This window comes from Callorhinus ursinus, unplaced genomic scaffold (genome assembly GCF_003265705.2).
Source record: "Callorhinus ursinus isolate GAN/ISIS: 27379988/994484 unplaced genomic scaffold, GSC_fseal_2.0 scaffold6, whole genome shotgun sequence".
NCBI lineage: Eukaryota > Metazoa > Chordata > Mammalia > Carnivora > Otariidae > Callorhinus > Callorhinus ursinus.
In genome coordinates this window covers 26527975-26548378 of record NW_027397068.1, presented here as the reverse complement: position 1 = coordinate 26548378, position 20404 = coordinate 26527975, and the positions used below count along the sequence as shown (strand labels likewise).

The 20404-nt window shown below is 39.1% G+C and overlaps 1 protein-coding gene across 2 annotated transcripts in view; it reads right to left on the bottom strand.

The window, feature by feature from the left end:
- The window catches only part of CRYBG1 (crystallin beta-gamma domain containing 1), a 202014-nt gene that overhangs the window by 90884 nt on the left and 90726 nt on the right, over positions 1–20404 (bottom strand). The gene's annotated exons all lie outside the window — the stretch shown is intronic.

Genomic DNA, 20404 nt, shown 5'->3' with positions numbered 1-20404 from the left:
TGCCTTCGGCTCAGGTCATGATTCCAGGATCCTGGGATCGAGCCCCGCATCGGGCTCCCTGCTCAGCAAGGAGTCTGCTTCTCCCTCTCCCTCGGCTGCTCCCGCTGCTTGTGTGCACTCTCTCTCTCTCAAATAAAATATCTTTAAAAAATTCATTGGCAAAGGTGTAACAGTCACAACTGATAATATATGAACATATCATTTTTTAAAAAATGACCACAGGTATATTACTTAATGAACAGCAAGACAGTTCCTTCTGCTTTTTCTAATCCTTCAAATTAGCTTTTGAGTCATGGTGTAGTTTGGCAAATGTAATCATATTCTCTTTTCTAATCTCTTCTTATAAAGATATAATCATATGTAAATATATAATCATATGTAAACTCCTCATGAATTGGATTTCTCAGTGAATAAGCAAATACATGTTTATCTCAGTTTATATAGGACAAATCCATTTCATGGTTGGTGCACAAAGATTACAACAGACCAGCACATGTTTTGAAATTACATGTCTAGAAGATCATCTTATGTATCATATAAGTAAAAGAAAAAAGTCAAGAAAGAGGATTCAATTTTATTCTGCTCATTTAGAGTTAGCCTTCAGGTTACATAAGGAATTCAAGAAAGAGATGGCAAAATAGAGATTGTCTAGGTCAGCAATTAAACATTACCAGAGTGCAGAATATTTGTTAATGATACTCTCTCCAGTGTTCACCCCCTCCCTCTTTCTGGTTTCCCCTCTTCTTTTTTATTCACTTCTGCTGTATGTATCACCTGGCTTTTTCTTTTTTTCTTCTGTCTTGTTTGTGCCTTAAATCTGCCAGTGACAATCACCCTTGCTGGAAATGGAATTCTCTTCTGCTACTTCCCTCTTCTGGAATTGACTTGCTTAATAACATTACAAATATACACTTTTAAAGATAAAAAGTCCACCCGTGTTTTATAAGCCTAATAAGTCAGGGTCCTTCACTTTTTATTTTCCCTACATAGTTGCAATCACAGCACAGACAACAGACAACTAATTGGCCACATTTGGAAGTTTCTAAAAAGCAAAAATCAAGCATTTTTCCTACCTTTCTTATGAACTGTTTTTCAGAATAAGAAAATAGTTGATGTGGGAAAGCTGTTTTAGAAAGATCCCCGCCAATAAATGTGAATGAAACAAGTTAATGGATCTAGGCGATAGTCATCAACGGCTGCTAAGACTGTTCAGCAAAAGTCGTTGCAAAGGATCCATCAGGATGATGATGCCAATGTCTACATCATGGAAAAAGAGAGACCATTTGTGATACAACTCAATAGTATGTATAAAGCATCACCTGTGAAATATTCCTGCAAAATTAACTGAATCAAGTTCTAATTATTGGTTTATTATTTACTGGTAAGTAGTGGGGATGAAGAAAAGTGTTAAGTGACACCACGAGGATAAAACCAACCTTCTACATGGGAGATTCATCTCTTCTCTCTCATTTACTTATTTAGTCAATCATTTCTTTCTTCTTTTAAAAAGATTTTATTTATTTATTTGACAGAGAGAGAGAGAGCACAAGCAAGGGAAGTGGCAGGCAGAGGGAGAAGGAGGCACCCTACTGAGCAAGGAGCCTGATGTGGGAGATCGATTCCAGGACCCTGGGACCCTGACCTGAGCCGAAGGCAGACAATGAGCCACTCAGGCGCCCCCAATCATCTATTTCTATCTAATATCCTTGAATGTGGACTCAAAGATATTTATTCTATACTTTGAGTTCTAATGCAATATTTACTTATTTTGTTGTTCTAATTGTTCCAGCTTTGGCTACTGGGAGCTCTTTCAGCTGGCTCCTACGTCCTTTTGACATATCTTTGTGGGTGTGTGTGGCACTTTTTTACATTCTGGTACTACAAGATACTCCAGGCTCATCTTGTATATGTTGGGCTTCAGTCCTACAATCAGCCATTTTTCTAATGAGTCCTGGTACATTCTATTGGAGAATGGTATTAGAAACCAAGATCTGGCTTCTAGGTGTGCTTGTTGCTACTGGGGAATCATTGATTCTAGGCCCTCTGAGCTGACAAAGCAAAGAAATAAATATGTATACTAACTGGCATATATACAAATACATCTAAATATTTCTATATGTAACCATCTGTATTTATATTAAGCTAAACATGATGTTGGGATTCATACTGATGTTGGAAATGGCTTTTATTCCAGCTGTGGGGATGGAGAATAGGGGAGGTATAGAGGGAACAAGATTGTCCAGAGGATGGTAATCACTGAAACTGTAAATGGAAGTGGGAGGGCGTGGTGATCCATTATGCTATTCTCTCTACTTTTGAGTATGTTTTTAAATTTGCATAACGTATTCTTTGTTTATAAGAATAGTCAAGGTTGGAGAAGGCACTTTTGGCTTCGCTCCAAACCCATTTATTCTTCCTTTATACAACATTTTCATGAGCATTGCTAGCTAATTTCCAAACACATAACTAATTGAAACACTTTAAACATTTTAAAAGATTTTTTAAAGTACACAGTGACAAAAGTAAGAAATTACAGGTAACAAGAAGGGAACTTCTCAAAAAACACTATATAAAATAACACAGAAATGATAATTTACTACAATCGCAGATAGAACACACTTCAATAAGCTCTGAGAACATTACTGTATTTCCATAAAAAAGCTGTTATCCATAATAATCATGCTTTATCAAGAAAAAGCTATATAACATTTAGCATATTTTGCTTAAGAAGAAAACAAAAATAAGTAAACATATCTTTAGTTTTTATTCAAATCAGTAAAAATTTTTAAGTTTCTAACCTACAAAGATAGACACTAAGTCATCTATACAAGTCAGCTACCTAGAACAACTCATTCTCCAAGGTTCCATATAGCTAAGTGTTGGAACTCAGCTCTAAACATCCAGTTCCCCAAAATATTTAAGTAATTTATATTTCCACAAAAACATACATTTAGTGTTCATGAGAGTCTCAGATTTAACTTAAAAAGAAACAAAAATTCAACAAAATCTACTCTTACCCTAATAATTCTGTGAAGGAAAAGTATTACATGAAATATTTTTTTTTCAAACTCCATTTCTGATTAAAAATGTAAAGCAGGTATCTGCTTATGTTCACAAAAATGTTCATGGAATATTATGTTATTTTTCTCTCCCTACAAAAGAGAAGCTAAAGTCATATTGATAATGCATACTGTTCAGAGTAAATATGTTTGCTTTAAAATATCCCGAATCAGTGAGCTTTTTATTGGGCAGCCCAATCTGTTGGAAGAAATGTTTTGGGGCACCTGGCTGGCTCAGTTGGTAGAGTATGGGACTCTTGATCTTGGGGTCATGAGTTCAAGCCCCATGTTGGGCATAAAGCTTACTTAATTAAAAAAGAATGTTTTGATACTTACTATTAAATTTCTCTCCCTAAATTAGACCAAAGATCAGAAATAGGGGGTGAAAGATTCTATCTTTTTTATCTGTCTTAATACCTATTGTCTATTTTTGTTTCTGTCCTTTTTGTCTATGGCCTCCAAATAAACAGGACTCTTTTTCTTTTTTGAGTACCTGGCATAAGGAGAGCACAATAGGGATAAAACATGTTTTGGGAGTGGGAGGCTTGGAGAACTGAAATAGCCCAGGGGCTGCCTCCTCACTTCCAGCTGAGCCACACCCCATACAACCCTCGTGTCACCAGGCTGTTAGCGCTGTCCACTTCTTGGGAGAGTAACTTGCATTCAGGAGATTGTGCCCCGCACTCCCCTAAGAGGACTCTTGTTGGGGTGTGATGTTCCAGAAATTAACCCCTAAGTACTTCTTTACTGATCTGGTGCAGAAAAGCTTCTGGGCTCCTTTGAATAATTTATAGAGAAGACTAAAATAGATATGCTCCTGTAGAAGTATGAAAGCAGAAGCCAGGCTAGCATTACCCTCTCAGCAGTCAAGGCAAGCACCTATGAACTGCCTGCAAAGAAGACCCACACATTGATGTTCTGTCATTCTGGTGCTGGGGTGCTTCCTTTAAGGATAAGATTTGTCTGCACTTTGCTTACAGGATTTACCAGAAGCCTTCTGTAAGGGGAGGCCAAGTTGTATTAGATTAGCCTAGCTCCCTGATGACCAACATATCTTTCAGATTTCAAGAACATCCTCAAGAAGCTTAGTTTAGGTAACTTCTCTCTAAAGACCAGAAATCATGTGATACATTTCCCTTCCATGTCACCATGCCATACCCCCTCTTTCTTGCTAGTCCCTTGCATCCAGCTTCCAAGGATGCTAAGCAGAGGGCAGTGTCCTTTCATGTGGAAAACCACAGGGGCGGAGCCAAAATACTGCAAGAACCAGATGTATCTGGGGCATTTCCATTTGGCTGTCTTCAATAATATAGAGCATGGATGCCACACTGCAGGAAACCTAAGTTCAGTCTGAGAATGAGAAATTCCAAGACTATTTTTTTAAAAGATTTAATTTATTTATTTGAGAAAGAGAGAGCATAAGTCAGGGGAGGGAGAGGGAAAGGGCCCAGCAGACTCCCTGCTGGGCATGGAGCCTGAAGCATGGTTTCCATCCCAGGATCCCGAGGTACCTGAGCCGAAGTCAGATGCTTAACCAACTGAGCCACCCAGGCACCCCTCCAATATTCTTTATTGAGCTCCACAATACACTGTTTGGAGTCTAGGCACCAACACCCTTGCTCTTCCTTGTTTGCAAAGCAGAGATAATGACACCAACTCAGGGACTCGTGCACGAGCTAATTAATGATTGCCCAGTGCTAAATATAAAGAGGCTTCATGGTACAGGCAGGTAATATGTCCCTTTAGGAGTGACACATATTAATTATACTGTGTGAGAGCCTAGCAAAGCTGCATCAATCCGTTTGAGAAAGGTGGTCTAAGTAGATCCACCCAATTTCATTTTTATGAGGATATACTTGCTTTTTGGTTTCCTGTTCCTAGATTCATCTTTGTAATAGTGCAGAATTATGTTATTTCTATTTCTTATTTAACTCCTTACCTCTGGCCAGCTAGCAGTTGGTTCGGTTTCTCTGGGTGTAGTTACAGAACGTTGTGTTTACTGGGCTGTTGCTGGACAGACTGGAGAGGAGAGGCTACACCAACATCTTGGGGACCAATGGGAAGCTCCCTGTCACTGTGGAGAAGTCCAGGATTGGCCTGGCAGCCTGAGTGCTTGGCAGAGGGGCTGCACCCACACCCCTTCCCAGCACAGGCCAGGGCTTTCTGTCCTTGTGGGGGTAGACTCTGGGGGCCTTGACACAGAGTTGCCAAAGCTGTTTGCTACCAAACTGGTTCCTGACAAAAAATATTGACTTTCTGTACATGAAACAGCTACAAAGAAAGATCTTTTTCCTTTTAATGCCATTCATTGGGGCAGTAAGTGAGAAGGTTGTATCACAAGGGGACAAAATGGGTTTGGAACTCGGCCGCCTAGGAAACAACACAAGCATGATAACCCCCATGGTGACAGAACTGTAGAAAAGAGAAACAGTGTGTGTGCTGTACTGCCTGTGTCAAACTGAAATCAATAAAGCAAATCAAATTAAGAAAATCAGACTGCAGAATACCTACTAAGTATTAAGCAGACATTGTGAAATAAAATAACTAAGGAAATTAAGTTGAAAAAGGTACAGAGAAAAATTTATTCATTCATTCTTCATTTATCGAGCACCTCATCTATACCAGCCGTTGTGCTAGGAATGGGGATGCAGCGGTGAACAAGAGACAAAAATCTTTGTTTCACAGAGTTTACATTTTGAGGGAGAAAGACAATCAACAAGCAAAGAAACAGTGGGAAAATACATAGTAATATGCCCTATGCAGAGAATTCATGTAGGTTGGGGTGATCATAACTGAATGGGCTCTCTGCAGATGTAACATTTAAGCGAAGATGTAAAGGACAAGAAGGAATCAGTCCGGTGAGGACTGAGGGGAAGTGTGTTCCAGGCCAAACAAACAGGGAGAGTCAAAATCTCAAGGCAAGAAAGAGTCCTGCACAAGTAACTGCTCCAATGTGGCTGGGCACAGCAAGGAGGAGAGTTTGAGTTGGGCGGGGGTGGGACGCGGCTCACGAAAGGCCCCATGAAAACTGGAGATTTCTAAGTGTGATGAGAAGCCATCAGAGAGTCGCAAAGAAGCAAAGAAGTAGTAGGATCTGATTCATGCCTTTAAAACTCTCTACTGGGAGAGTTAAAAGATATTCCATTTTTGTGGCTTGGGAAATTTCAGACTGCATTGCACAAGACAACTGTGGCCCGACAGTTCTTTGTGAATGTGTGGATTGTAGAGTTACGGTGTTTAACTCACTCTGGCCCTTTCCATAGTCACGGGTTCCCTGTTGACTTCCTGCCATACTTTTGTCAGGTGCTGTTCCTAACTCTTCTCCACACTCCAAAACCACCCTGCTCTCAATCATCAGTTCTTCCCTAGACTCATTTTTGGGGTAGTGACTTTATTTGTTTCTCTACAAAGAAAAGTAAAGCTACTCAGTGTGAATTTCTTTTTGTGTCAACTTCACATTTGGATACATCCTTGGTTTGGGAAGATGTATCCCTGCTCCCCTAGGAAGCTTCTCCCCTCCACCTGTCTGAAGATCTGTGTCTTAACCAGTTTGCACCTCCAAAATGATTCCCTCATTCTGAAGCATTTTTAGTATTATCTCTTCTCCTTTGTCCTCTTCTCTGCTTTTTTTTTTTAAGATTTTATTTATTTATTTGACAGAGAGAGAGAGAGACAGCGAGGGAGGGAACACAAGCAGGGGGAGTGGGAGAGGGAGAAGCAGGCTTCCCACGGAGCAGGGAGCCCAATCCCAGGACCTCAGGATCATGACCTGAGCTGAAGGCAGGAGCCCCTCTCTTCTCTGCTTCTAACACTAGAGCCTAGTTCATCTGATCTGCATGGGCAGTTCCGCCCTCTGTGCTGCTACCTTTTGGCAGTCTCTAACATTTCCCCTTCAGGTCTGTGCTTCTCCTTCAACCTGTAAATGAACCTCAGCCTTCCTCTCCAGTTCCCAGTGCCCACATCTCTCTACTCCCGTAACCTTCAAGAACCGTACAGATTCAACCATATCCTTCTTTTTGCCAAATTCTTTATTTGCTTCAACTTACCTACCTCCTGACTTCCCTCTTTTACTTGCTCCTTGTGTGAACTTTATGTTTCTCTTTTTAAGTTTAAACATTCACTAAATCTCTCATCATTTATTCAACATTTACAGACAACTCTCAGTTATGTAGGATTCTGTCAAGTCCCTCACTGGCATTCTTTCTCTAAATTTACTACAGGTGTACAGTCCCTTATGCAAAGACTATTGGGGCTGGAACTATTTTAAAAGCAAAAATCTTCAGATTTTTTTGAAAGATAATATGCATATATACCATAATGCATTAATATCTGCAGCAAAAATGTATGACAATTCATGCTAAGTGGGATAATTAAAGACAAAAAATTGTCTCATAAGAGTTCAGGTGAGATTTTGCTGCCAAATGAGTTTTGATGTTAATTTACAAAAGAAAGGAAAGGAGGAAGGGAGAAAGAAAGAAAGAAAGAAAGAAAAAGAAAGAAAGAAAGAAAGAAAGAAAGAAAGAAAGAAAGAAAGAAAGAAAGAAAAGAAAAGAAAACTTGGAAAGTTTTCAGCTTCTAATTTGTTCTGATGCTATCTCAGGTCTATTTCTCTGTACTGCTTTTTCTGTTACTCTAAAACTTTCTACCTGGTTTTCAAGTTATTACTTCAAAGTCAACATTTTCTAAAAAGAACAAATTGATTTTTCTTGCAAGCAGTCTTCCTTTCTGAAGAATTTCACTTGCCACCAGAAACATCATTTTTTTAAAGCCTCCTAAACTAAAAACCTTAGAATCTTTTTTATTCCATCCACTTTTGCTCCTACATATAATCTATCATTGAATTTCTTGACCTCAGCCCATTCAACAGCCTCTACTTTAATACAAGCCCATACTGTTTTAACAGCCTTTTGGGCAGTTTCTGAAATTCTAGTCCCCATCTGTGATCACAGTTTTTTATTTCCCTAAACCCCAGCTTTCCATCACACCAAGAATATCAATGACACTACCTCTGAAATATTTCATTCATCATGAATGCTTCTCTGCTCAAGAACTTACAACACTTTCTCTGTCTGTATTTAAAGATTGGGCCGTACCCCACATTTATTCCTGAAGAAAGTTCAACTTCCTAAGGTTTCTCTCTGTACCATTCTCTCTAACCAAACATATGGTATTTTGATTTATCTTCCCATGAATTCAACTACCACCCTGATGCTGATTCCTTTCTTAATTGTAAGATAGAACAACATGGTGTCAAATGTAACTGATATACTGTTTTTTAATTTTTTAGTCTTAAATAAAATTTGTCATTCCTTTTAGGCTTGTTTTAGGGTAAGCTGTTGGCAATTTGTGTGACTGAGTTAGTCAGGGTACTCCCAACAATTCCCTTTTCATTCCCTTCCATTTTCACTGAAAGGAGAAACTCCCAAGGTACCTCATTAACAATCATGAAATGAATAAATAAATAGCACATGTGCCAAAGGAACAAAGCTTAAGCCACTGGCAGAATGTTAGCATTAAAATTGCAGAAGCCCTAGAGACTTTTAGTGAGCTTTGAATGAATGCTGAGTACATGGGTATTGAATCTCTTTCATTATTTTGTATACTTTGACCTTCTAGTGCTTGTTTCCCTTTCTCCTATAATCTACCTACTAATTCCTTCATTACTATTTATGCTGTGAAAATACGTGATGCTCCATTTAGTACTTTGGATGACCGTCAATGAATATTTACTCACAAACTTGAAAATATTTGCTATCTCAAATAATTTTTTTAAATTAAGTAGAGGGGTGCCTGGCTGGCTCAGTTGGTAGAGCATGCAACTCTTGATCTCAGGGTCATGAGTGCAAGCCTCATGCTGGGCATAGAGCTTACTTAGAAAAATGAAGGCAGAGAAGACAACTCATTGCAATATCAGCTAGCAACACAGGAAGGTCAAACTATCAATTTCTTTAACGACTGCCCCCCCCTCAATTCCAACTTGGATATCATTTTATTCAATGAATTTTTAAATGACCAGAAGGAGATATTCACGGTTGCTGTTTTGCTCGTATAGATTGAAATAAAATTCAAATCAATTCATTAAATTTAAGAGTGAGTCTGCAAACTAAAGAAAATTCAGTAGGGACAATCAGCTTATTTCAGGTTTAAAACATAACTACAAGATGTAACAGACAAGTTGGCTGGGTAAAATACAGAGCAGAAAAGACCTGTATGGGGGGTGCATTTAATAAGGAGTTAATGAGAGCAATGTGATGTAAAATTTCTTTTAAAAGGCAATATGATAATGAGATGAGTTAATAAAATTGTTACATAAAATGATAGATACTAGAGATGGAAGAACATTATATGTAATCTAGTCAAGTTGTTATCATGATTTTTTTTCAGCAGTAAGACATTTTATGCAAAAGAAATTGTAACAGGGATTCAGCCATATGTAGAAAACAGATGGAAGTGAGCTTCCCTGAGAGAGGACACAGCATGAAGCTTGCAAGCCTGAGCTCCTCTCCCATCCACCTTTCCAACCATCCCTTTCTCCCTGTTGCAGCCTCTGAGGCACCTCAGTGGATTCCCTAGGGCTCCACAGAGCACGATCTAAACCAGCTCCCATCTCCTAATTTGCAAATATAAAAGCTGGTGCCCGGGAAGGATAAATAACCTACCAAAGCTAATGCAGCTGGCCTAAAGAAGACTGACATCAGAGCTCTGGTCTTTCAGCTACATTCAGTGCTGTCTAGTTCAATTTTCTGGTCATTGCATCTCCATGTATTGAGTGTCTTCTATATTCCAGGTACTGCATGAGGTGCAAAGGAGATGGGGAATATCCTGCCTTAGAGAATGCTAGTAATGAAGAGATAGGCTTCTGAATAATAATATGGAGAAATTATATGCGATGGTACAGAATTCCATGAGAACATGAGAGATGTAAGATAATATCAGCTGAGAATGCAGGAAAACTTCGCAAATGAGATACTATTTAATCAGTTTTAGAGATGGATAGGTGTTGATCAGGCATAATTTTTTGCATTCACAGATAACTTAATAGATTACTATAGCCAGTTTGGACTATTACAGGTTTAAAATAGAAAATCAAAGAGGGGTTTTTAAAGGGCATTTGTCGTTATTATAATACATATTGTCATTTTATAAACTACCTGGAAAAAAATCAATATTTGGAATTAACATTTACCTTTTGGTGGAGCTTCACTTAATTGCTAAACCCATAGAAGTTAATACTTCCTAGAAGTATTTTGATATTCTGCCTAGCTATTTTAGGCAAAAGTTATGAGGGAATCCAAGGGCAAAGTCCTCTCTGCTGGTTTGAATGATATTATCACAAAGAGGGAGATGCTTAAAATGAGGAGTTTTAACATCCATGCCAAAAACCGTCTCTACTTCCCTCATTTTCTAAGTTAGCCATTCTTCATTTTAAGATTCTAATGAAACAAAATCAGATGGGTGAAAAATTCCTCATTATTTAGGGTTCTTATTTGGACCATCTTGGTCAATAGCATGTTCAGGTTTCTAAGATCTTCATTCAAAGTCAGCAGGGAATTAGTTTAGATGGTCCATTGTTTACTGAGATGATGCAGGTTGCCTTGGAGAGATTAATTTTTTTAAAGCTGCATTTGTCATAATCACAGAGATCTCTCAGAACCACATGGTACCCAAATGCTCTAAGCATTTAAGTTAGTGTTGTCTGTCCTCCAGTCTCAAATCTTTATTTTTCCCCATGTTCTTCTGAACATTTTCTTCCATGTTGCTAGTTAGAAGTCATTAAAAATATCCCCTGGGAGCTGATAATGAATCAGTAATTAACAAGGGACACAAATCTACGCATAGTGAATTTTTGATCTCTCTATACATGGTATTTGACTGACGCTTCCAAAAGAGAAAGTCATCAGGTGCAATGGCAGAGAGAAATGAAAGTTTTGCTAAGAAGAAATGACAGTAAAATCAATAGTCATGGGAATAAACACAGAATAATTAATACACTAGTCCCTCCCCACTCGTCTTGAAATAAACAGCTCCTAGGGTCCACCTGACCGATGTGGTCAGTGAACTGCCAACTTCAAATGTTTTACTCTACTTTCAACTGTCACTTCAGCATTAGACGTTCTTCAAAAGTATATGTAATACACAAACATATATATGTATATATATCATACAAACGCATACACACATATATATTTAAATCTATTACCTATTTCATTAAATTATGGGTTATACTGTAATCAGTACTCTGAAGAAAAACAATAGATCAGAAGTGTACAGGGCATGCTTTACTTAGAGCACATAACAAAAACTAGTCTGACCTACACATTCTGCACATTCCATTCCAAAAGCTTCAAAGCTATCATGTGAGAACAAAGCAAATATATAATATTATAGGTGAAGAAGAGAGGGATAAATAAGCATCAAAGGAGAGCTCAGGTTGGTGGGGATGGCCACCCCACATTTTACAAAGTAGCACAAAAGATTTACTACTAAAACAACATACTGGCTTTTATAAACAGGAACTGGGGATAATGAGTAAGATCAGGGTTGACCTTGATTCACCTTTCAACCTTAAGACATCTCCTGTCAAATCAGGTACATAAAAAGCAATTCTGAGCTGTTGATCTGAATCTTAAGCTAATCATTCCACTTCTTAAAGCACGTTTATGTGATTTATTAATATCTGATTCAAATAAGAGCTTGGCATACGGTAAATGAGCCCAACCCAGAGGAAAGCAGCTTTTGAGAGAAGACAAGGTAGCTTGGTTCTCTTCCAGCACTGAAGTTCTAAAAAGGCTAGAGTAGAGAGGACTAAGTCTCCAAGCACCGTACCCAGCAGAGGCTACATTCACAGGCATTTACTTCGCTGGTTAAGCTCGAACCAATTGCTGTTCAACCCTCAGAAAAATAAAAAGTATCTAGGTGAATATATTAATAAATAGTGCCCAGGATACTTGCAAAGATATGAGACTAGAATGGCATTAGCCCTGCATAACAGTAATAGATACTGACTCACAATCACAAACCTCATACTCAAACATTATAAAAGAGACGCTGGACAAATCAGTGACTCAGGATTCCCTCGGCAAAGACTTACCTCAAGATCCCGGTCATAGACCCTGTTTCTAGAGTTTTCACGTCTGTTTCGGTAGTCAGGACACCTATTCCGATACTCAACACTCCTGCTCCGATTACTGGCACACGCATGGCACCTGCCACAGCCACAGCCACAGCAGGTCCGACCCCCCATCAAGGTTCTGGACGGGACCGTTCTTCAGATTTTCCTCAGGAGAGGGTAATAAGTATTGCAGAAGAAGTGGAGTGGGGAAGTGGAGTCCAGGGCTACAGATGCAGCCACATCTGGTTCCACCTGGCCCAAGTGTTGTCAGAGTGCAGCCAGCCAGGCCTCTGTTCTTAGCAAAAGAAGGGATCCCCAATGAGGGATTTCTGACCTGCTATGATTAGGAAAAAACTCTTCATCAGTTCAAAAGAACACAAACTCCCAATTTTTCATCTCTTCAGCCAAAATGAAGATATGATCCTCTCTCGATGTCCTCACCTAAACAAATGAGCATCACTGGCCAGTGACTCCTCTTTATTATGGGGATGATGTCACAAGAGCTTTAATTTCCCCCTCTACTGCATTAGCTGGTAGGAATTCAGCTTAAAATTTGAGGATGTCAGAGACCAATAACAGTAATTACTACTTACACAGAGCTTTGTATATGCCCCAGGCTTTACAATCATTAGTGATTTCCTTGCAGCAAGCTGGGCATGCTGATCAGGATGATCACCAGCCAGTATTCCTGAAGGAAATGGATCTGTCTTGACTAGAGCTGAAAACAGAATCCCAAAGACTTTAATTTAAATGTTTTCAGTCCTTGATGCTTGGAGTCTAAGACTATTGTAAATATTTTTAATAGCAAGTGCAAGAAATTTATTTGAACAAAGGGACCGAAAGAAATGCAGAAGTGGAACTGGAATGAAGGAGAGGAAAGAGCATTTCAGTTACTCTTCTGAGATCTTCATTGAACTCCGTTGCATGCGTGACCAGAAAACCTTTCAGAAGTCCCAGTCCTTATAACCCCCCCTCCAGTAAGGGCAGGGAAACATTTCAGGTTTTCCACGACTTAAGAGCTCCTCCCACACAAAACCCCCACCCCCACAAACACAACAAACTTAAACTCTAATTGGATAACAGAACACGGTATTATTTAAAAAGAAGAAGAAGGATACACAATGATTAAAATGTCCCATACAAGAACACAATTTTTATCAATTCTGAATACCAATGATTATTACTTTGTCAAAATATCTTCAGCAAGACAAACAATCCAATACAAAAATAAGCAAAGAACATGAAAAGGTAATTCACCGAAGGAATATAAATGGCCAATAAGCAAAAAAAAAGAGTTCAATCTCTTTTTTAATTGAAGAACTGCAAATTTAAACAATGAGCTACCAAAGGTTGGCAAAAGAAGAAAGACTGATTATATACAACATTTATAAAGTGGTAGAAAAATAGGCACATTCATTCACTTTGGTTGGGAGCTTAGGTTGATAAAAGTTTTTATGGGCAATTTGATAGTATCTATAACATTTAAAAATAAGTGTGCTTTCCATTCAATAATTCTGTTTCTAGGGAATTTATCCCACAGAAATACCGACCAAAAAATCTCAGAGAGACAGTACTGTTGACAGAAGAAAAAGGGGGGACGTTGGGGTGCCTGGCTGGCTTACTCAGTAGAACAGGTAACTCTTGATCTCAGGATCGTGAGTTTGAGCGCCACACTGGGGGTAGAGTTTACTTAAAAAAAAAAGTGGCAATAACTTAAATGTCCATAAATAAAGATTGGGAAACTATACAACAGTACCCCTATTAGATCATATATATGAAATACTCCACAGCAATTCAAGAGGCATATTTATAGATACTAACTTGGAAAGATGATCCTAAAAATTGATAAGTAAAAAAACAAGTTGGAGAATTGTATGAAGTCTATGATCCCTTTTGGTAGGAAAAGTACAAATGGACTAACTCTATTTACATAAACGCATAAGAAAAAATTCTGAAAGGATACACACCAAACTAGTTAACTTCAAAGGTGATGAGACAATTTAAGTCTTTATTTTGTATGTTTCAGAATATTGGAAAGTTTTTGCAACAAGCAGATATGATATTTAGAAAAAAATAATAAACATATTATCACACTTAAAAAACAAAACAAAACCTGGAAACCCTACCACAGTTAAAGCCTTCTAGTTTGGATTAATACAGGAAATGGACTGGCTAATATATATTTATGTTTATTTTTATATATGTAAATAAACAGCACCCTCAGTCATTACATCAAAGGAAGACAGCACATGTATTTGGGGTGAAAGAAAAACAAACCACTCACTGATTTCCTGCTGCATCCTGGTGACCACGATACCTTCAAATGCGTGGTATCATAGACTGATAGAGATAGCCTGATTTTTCCAAAGCCAGCTATACATAAGCAATCAATCTTTTTCTTATAAGGCCAGACATTCAGCTTTGATGAGAAAAACAGCTGGTATACCATATCCTGCTGTTTGTAAAGCCATACTTAGGGTATTAAAGCAACATTCTCCAGCCTATAGAATGCCCAAGCTCTGGAACCTATGTAGGAAAGGCAGCTCTAGCCGCACCCAGTAATACCAGGCTTTTCCAGAGGCAAAGAAGTGCCTCCTGTGCCACCAACTCTCCCTTGATGTCTGCAACTCCCCAGCACAAGTGGCAGAGGAGAAGGTGGAGGCACGCTCTGCAAATGGCCACATTCTCTTTCTGCTGTCCACACACGGCTTATTTATGTACATATGTATACGTGTATTTGGTGAGCAGTCCTGCTCTACTTTTGAAAGCCTAAATAAAAATGAAATTTGTACTAGAACCGAAATGCTGCACGTTGGCAATAACATTGTTTTCTATTATTTTTTTATGGTGAATATACAGCATTTCATTCATGCAAAATGTATAGCTAATGTTCCAGCCACATGAATGCAGTCTGACCCTCGGGGTCTCCTCGTCCAGTAAGGAAGGTGCCTTGTAAATTAGTATGGTATGGTAAGTGCTGAGTTTGGGGTACATCCAAGGTAAATGGCAGCACAAGGAGGAAAATAAAAAAATAAACAACTTTTCTGAGGCAGACGTCACAAAGGAATAGCTGTTTGAGCAAGACCCTAAAGGACGAGTAGACAAAACATGGCAAGACTGTAGGCATGGGAAGAAATATCTGCAAAGGCAGTAGAATGGCCCACTAAGGACACCTGGGAACAGTAGCCCCTCAGACAACGCAATCAGGACTGGTATAGATTACAACAAATCAGAGAATCATAAAAATTGCATATGCATACCTAAGCCATTTTAATTTAACTTTAATCACAATATAACTGAAATCATACCTATTCATTCCTCTATTTAAAAAATTTTTTGAATATGCAATACCTTCACATAGCTCAAAATTCAAAATATGAGAAAGTATACAGCAAAAAGTCTCTCCCGCCCATGTCCCCTACCTACCATTCTCCCCACCCCTATCACAGGTAATTAGTTTTGAATGTATCCTTCTATATTTTTTGAAGATTTTTAATTTATTTATTTGAGAGAGAGAGCGAGAACGAGCACAAGTTGAGGGGGGAAGCAGAACAGAGGGAGAAGGAGAAGCAGGCTTCCCGCTGAGCAGGGAGCCCAAAGTGGGGCTCGATCCCAGGACCCTGGGATCATGATCTGAGCTGAAGGCAAACGCTCAACTGACTAAGCCACCCAGGCGCCCCATATTCTTCTATATTTTCTTAATTAACCTACAAGCAAAAACATTTATTCTAATCCCCTGACTTTTGCACAAAATGAAACATGCCATACACATTGTTCTCTATCTTTAATTTTGTTTTCTAACAGTATATCTAGACTTTTAGATCAGTACAGGTAGAATACAGAGAGACTCTTGCCAGGCAGTTGGTCTGATAAGGGTGAGCGATTGAAGCTCGGCAGTAGACCAACCTGCATGGATAGGACAGGTCCCAGGGTGAGGTGGGGTGGAAGGATAGTGAGATCTGACTGGTGATGAAAGCAGACATTTGGGGGGCACCTGGGTGGCTCAGTCATTAAGCGTCTGCCTTTGGCTCAGGTCATGATCCCAGGGTCCTGGGATCGAGTCCCGCATCGGGCTCCCTGCTCGGCGGGAAGCCTGCTTCTCCCTCTCCCATTCCCCCTACTTGTGTTCCCTCTCTTGCTGTGTCCCTCTCTGTCAAAAAAAAAAAAAAAAAAAAGCAGGCATTTGGGACAAGGAAGGCCCAAGGGCTCAGCAGTCTCTATTCACAACACCCGATGGCACAGGTGTTTTGAGGTAAAGTGCCAATAGGAAGGTGAAATGTAGTGTTGGAATGGATGGATGATACTCATAAGTCCTTTAAGTAAGTCACTATTGGGATGGTCTAAACTTGGTCTAACCTCAGTAACCTCAGTCTCGGGGTGAGGGTTGGAGAGGTTAGACTTCAGGATTTGGAAGGTCCTACTTTTTGCATGATGATTTTAGAACTGTCCTTGGTGAGATTAGCAGCCTGGGTGCCTTGAGACAAAATGTGAGAGCTCAGTGATCAACGTTCATGTACTATGTCCTAGGCCAAGCCAACAGTGGACAAGACATCATATGATGTTCTGTGGGATGAAGCAGCGTGGGGGTGGAGTGAACAAGTCTGAGGCCTCTTAAGTCCTTCATATTTTGAACTTGGTCTGGCCTAAGAAATGAAGTAAAGCTGGGGACTGAGCATTCAGAGCAAAATCGGTGGACCCATGTGGAGTGGCTGGAAAGAGAGAGAGGAGAAATCATGGGGTGGGCAGGGAAATGGGGCATCCCCTCTCAAAGTCATCAACCACCATGGAAAATGAGTGTTAGAAAACAGTTTTTTCTTCTTTTCTACCTCAACCAATGCTTGTTAAATTGGATTGTTATACTTCTTGACTAAACTAGAATAACCAGGCTGGAAACTGGAAGATGCTCCACTTTAACAATTATAAGATGGATTAGGCAATAAGAAAGCTGTCAAAAGTGATTGTGGTAGAACCATCTCTGGGATAGCTGAGACCGAAGCAGCCACCTGTCTGTTTCAGTGATTTGGGAGCATCCCAATCTCAAAGGGTGAGATTAGAGATTCATGGATGTTTCCTGAATGATGGGGCAGAGAAACACTGACAAGAGTTGACATCTGTACAAGCGACTTCTGAAGGAACAATACTGATTTGGCGAGACTTCTTCTCTTCTATCAATTATAGTTACCCTTTTTTTGTTTTGAGGGGGGCAGGGGCTTATTTTATCTTTTAAAAAGTACATATGCACACACACATATGGATAATGGGAAATAGAGGCTTTATCCAGGTCATCAAGAATGAAAGAATCTAAATGGTTAAAGCAAAATAGTTTTTTGCTTGAATTAATCAAATAATTGCCATACCTGTTTATTCCATTTTACTTGTTTGAACTTGGCTTCAGAATGATTAAAATTTTAACCTATAATCATTATAGTCACATAAAATTTTCTAGATCAAAATAAGTGACTACAATTGAAAAAGGATTAAATGATTTTTGTACTAGAAATCACAGAAATTCTCATTAAGGTAATTGCCTTCTTTGAAGACACTGATTTTAATTAACAATACATTGCTCAGCATCTTGTTCTATTCTTTTTTAAAAATGCTTTAATTAATAAAGAGTGTTCCTTCATGTCCCAGAAATACCTCCATGTAGTGGAATTAAGACATTTTCACTAATGAAATAAAGTTAAGCAGAAAATATAACATAATAAGTACATAAATATAACAAAACACATAATAATCTACAATGTTAATCCTCTCTTATATGCAAAGAAAGAATTCCTCAACAAAACTGTCACTTGTATACAGAATACATGTTTTCATACCACCAAAAGTGATACCACTTTTTTATGCTTTTCTCTAATATGAAAAAGTAGTGTGTTAGAAATAAACATTTTACATAAACATATCTTCTGCTGTAAAATGGACTAAGGATTTTATGTGGCCATTGAAAGGAAAGATTGTTTTGTACAAATAAATATAAAATCCCTGGTGATTTTTCCCATCTAAGATTTGAATTCTAGTAATATTCTATTTGGATTTTTGTTATGCTTTTTTTCTCTACTTGATGTATATATGCGTTTGAGAGGCAATACTATCTTTGTAATTTTAAATCCATATTTCCGTTTACACAAGCAGGTATAGTAAATGACTTCTCATTTTGATTGAAGGATTCGATATAGTATTGTCATCTTTAAGGAATGTCTAAGGAATTTTAACAGCATGTTAAATAAACAAATGCAATAACAAAATGTACAGAACAAATATAGAGAATGAATAAATACTGGTTGTTTGGGGAAAGGCAAATTGCTTAACTTTAATGCAAATGAAAATTTAAACACTTGTTTGAATAAATACAGATAACCAAGAAGGCTAGATCAACTCAGGAATCTTAAGAAGAATTTATGGCCTTTTGCCTGGGAAAGAGACCAAGGGTGGTCCTGATTCACCGGCCTAATAAATGTGCTGATTCCCCAAGGAAGTGAGCAGGCTCGTTGCAGAGCAGACTAAGAGAAGGGTACTTTGGAAAGTATGGGAAGTGCCTGGCACACAGGCACTCCTAGTAGGTACGAACCACCCAGAATCTAAGTGGAGTTAACTTTTGTTTCCCAATGATAGTGGCCAGGCCAGTGCGGGGGGATGTCTTGCACTTTTGAGAATGATCCACCAACTCCTCTCAGCCATGATCTTGAGAGACAAAGTTGAGAACACATCAGCAGGGAAGAGAAAGCCTGTTCTCCTGCTTCTCCCTTTCTTTCAGGCCTCCTAGACTATGCCGATGAGAAAGATCAAGAGAGCCAGAGCCCAGAGAGAGCAGGAGTAAGAAAGAGAGATGGTGGAGGGGAAGAGAGGGTAGGGAGATGGAGGGAGAGGGCCAGAGAGAGAGAGAGACAGACAACAGGCAGACCCAGAAGGGGATCTTGGAGGCGGTCTTTCCTGTTGTGGGTATTTGGCCACCTCTCAGTGGGAATGTGTAAGCCAAGTAGAGAGTTTCAGGTGGTGCCTGGCTGAGCCCATCTCAGGTGACACTCGGAGACGGTGTAGCCAGACCGACAGTCTGCTTTTGCCTCCTTCTTTACCTTCTTGCCCTTCTCTCTCTGCTCTGGCTCCCTGCTACACTGGGTCCCCAGTTCACCTGTCTCGAGCTGCAAGCCTCCTTGTCCCTGCCCACCCTCACAGTACTGAGCACTCTGGGTTGGCCTTGGGGTCTCTCCCTGTGGGCTGCCCCGTGCTCAGGGCTCCCTGACCATAGTCCAGGAGAGCAAGGAAGGGCCAAGAGACCATGTTCAGATGGTATATCAGCACTGTGAAGAAGACAGGACTGTCTTTGGGCCGTGGACCACGGGAGAAGGGCCATCCCTCTGAGGGGATCTGTCTTGTGCCCCAGCTCCGAATGCTGCGGCCTATTGTTTCCTGGACTTGAGGAAACATCACCGGACAGTTAATGGCATGATACGTACACATTATTTTTATTTTGAGTTATTAAAGGACAAATGTAGGAAACAACCTGAAACTCTAGCTAGGACCAGTGACTAGATTTATTAGGTTTTGTTTACAGTTTTAAACTATTTCTTATAAAGAAAGGACAAAATGTGAAACCAGTTTGAAGATAAGTATAATATACAGTAAGCTAGGTTTATTTAATTTTTAAAATTTAAATTTGATTTTTTTATTTTAATGTTTTGTTAATTTTATACTTCAGATACTCTGATATTATGCTGTTTGGAGTTGCAAGCTTCTCTATTGCATTTCCCTACCTACTTTTTTTTTTTAAAGATTTCATTTATTTATTTGAGAGACAGAAAGAGAGAGTGAGCATGAGCCTGGGGGAGGGGCAAAGGCAGAGGGAGAAGCAGACTTCCCACTGAGAGGAGAGCCCACCACAGGACTTGATCCCAGGACCCTGGGGTCAAAGACCTGAACCGAAGGCAGGCGCTTAACCCACTGAGCCACCCAGAAGCCCCTCCCTACCTTCTTTTATCATGTTCTAATAAAATATAAAATATGAACTAACAATCTCATCCTGTCTTTTTTTTTACTGCTTTCATCACTAAGTAATTTTTAAATTTTTTTATTCTAAATTGTGGTAAAATACACATAAGATAAAATTTACCACCTTAATCATTTTAAATATACAGTTCAGTACCATTAAGTATATTCACACTGTTGTGCATCCCATCTCCAAAACTTTTCATCTTGCACTAATAATTAACTTTTAGTATACAGGATTACTAAA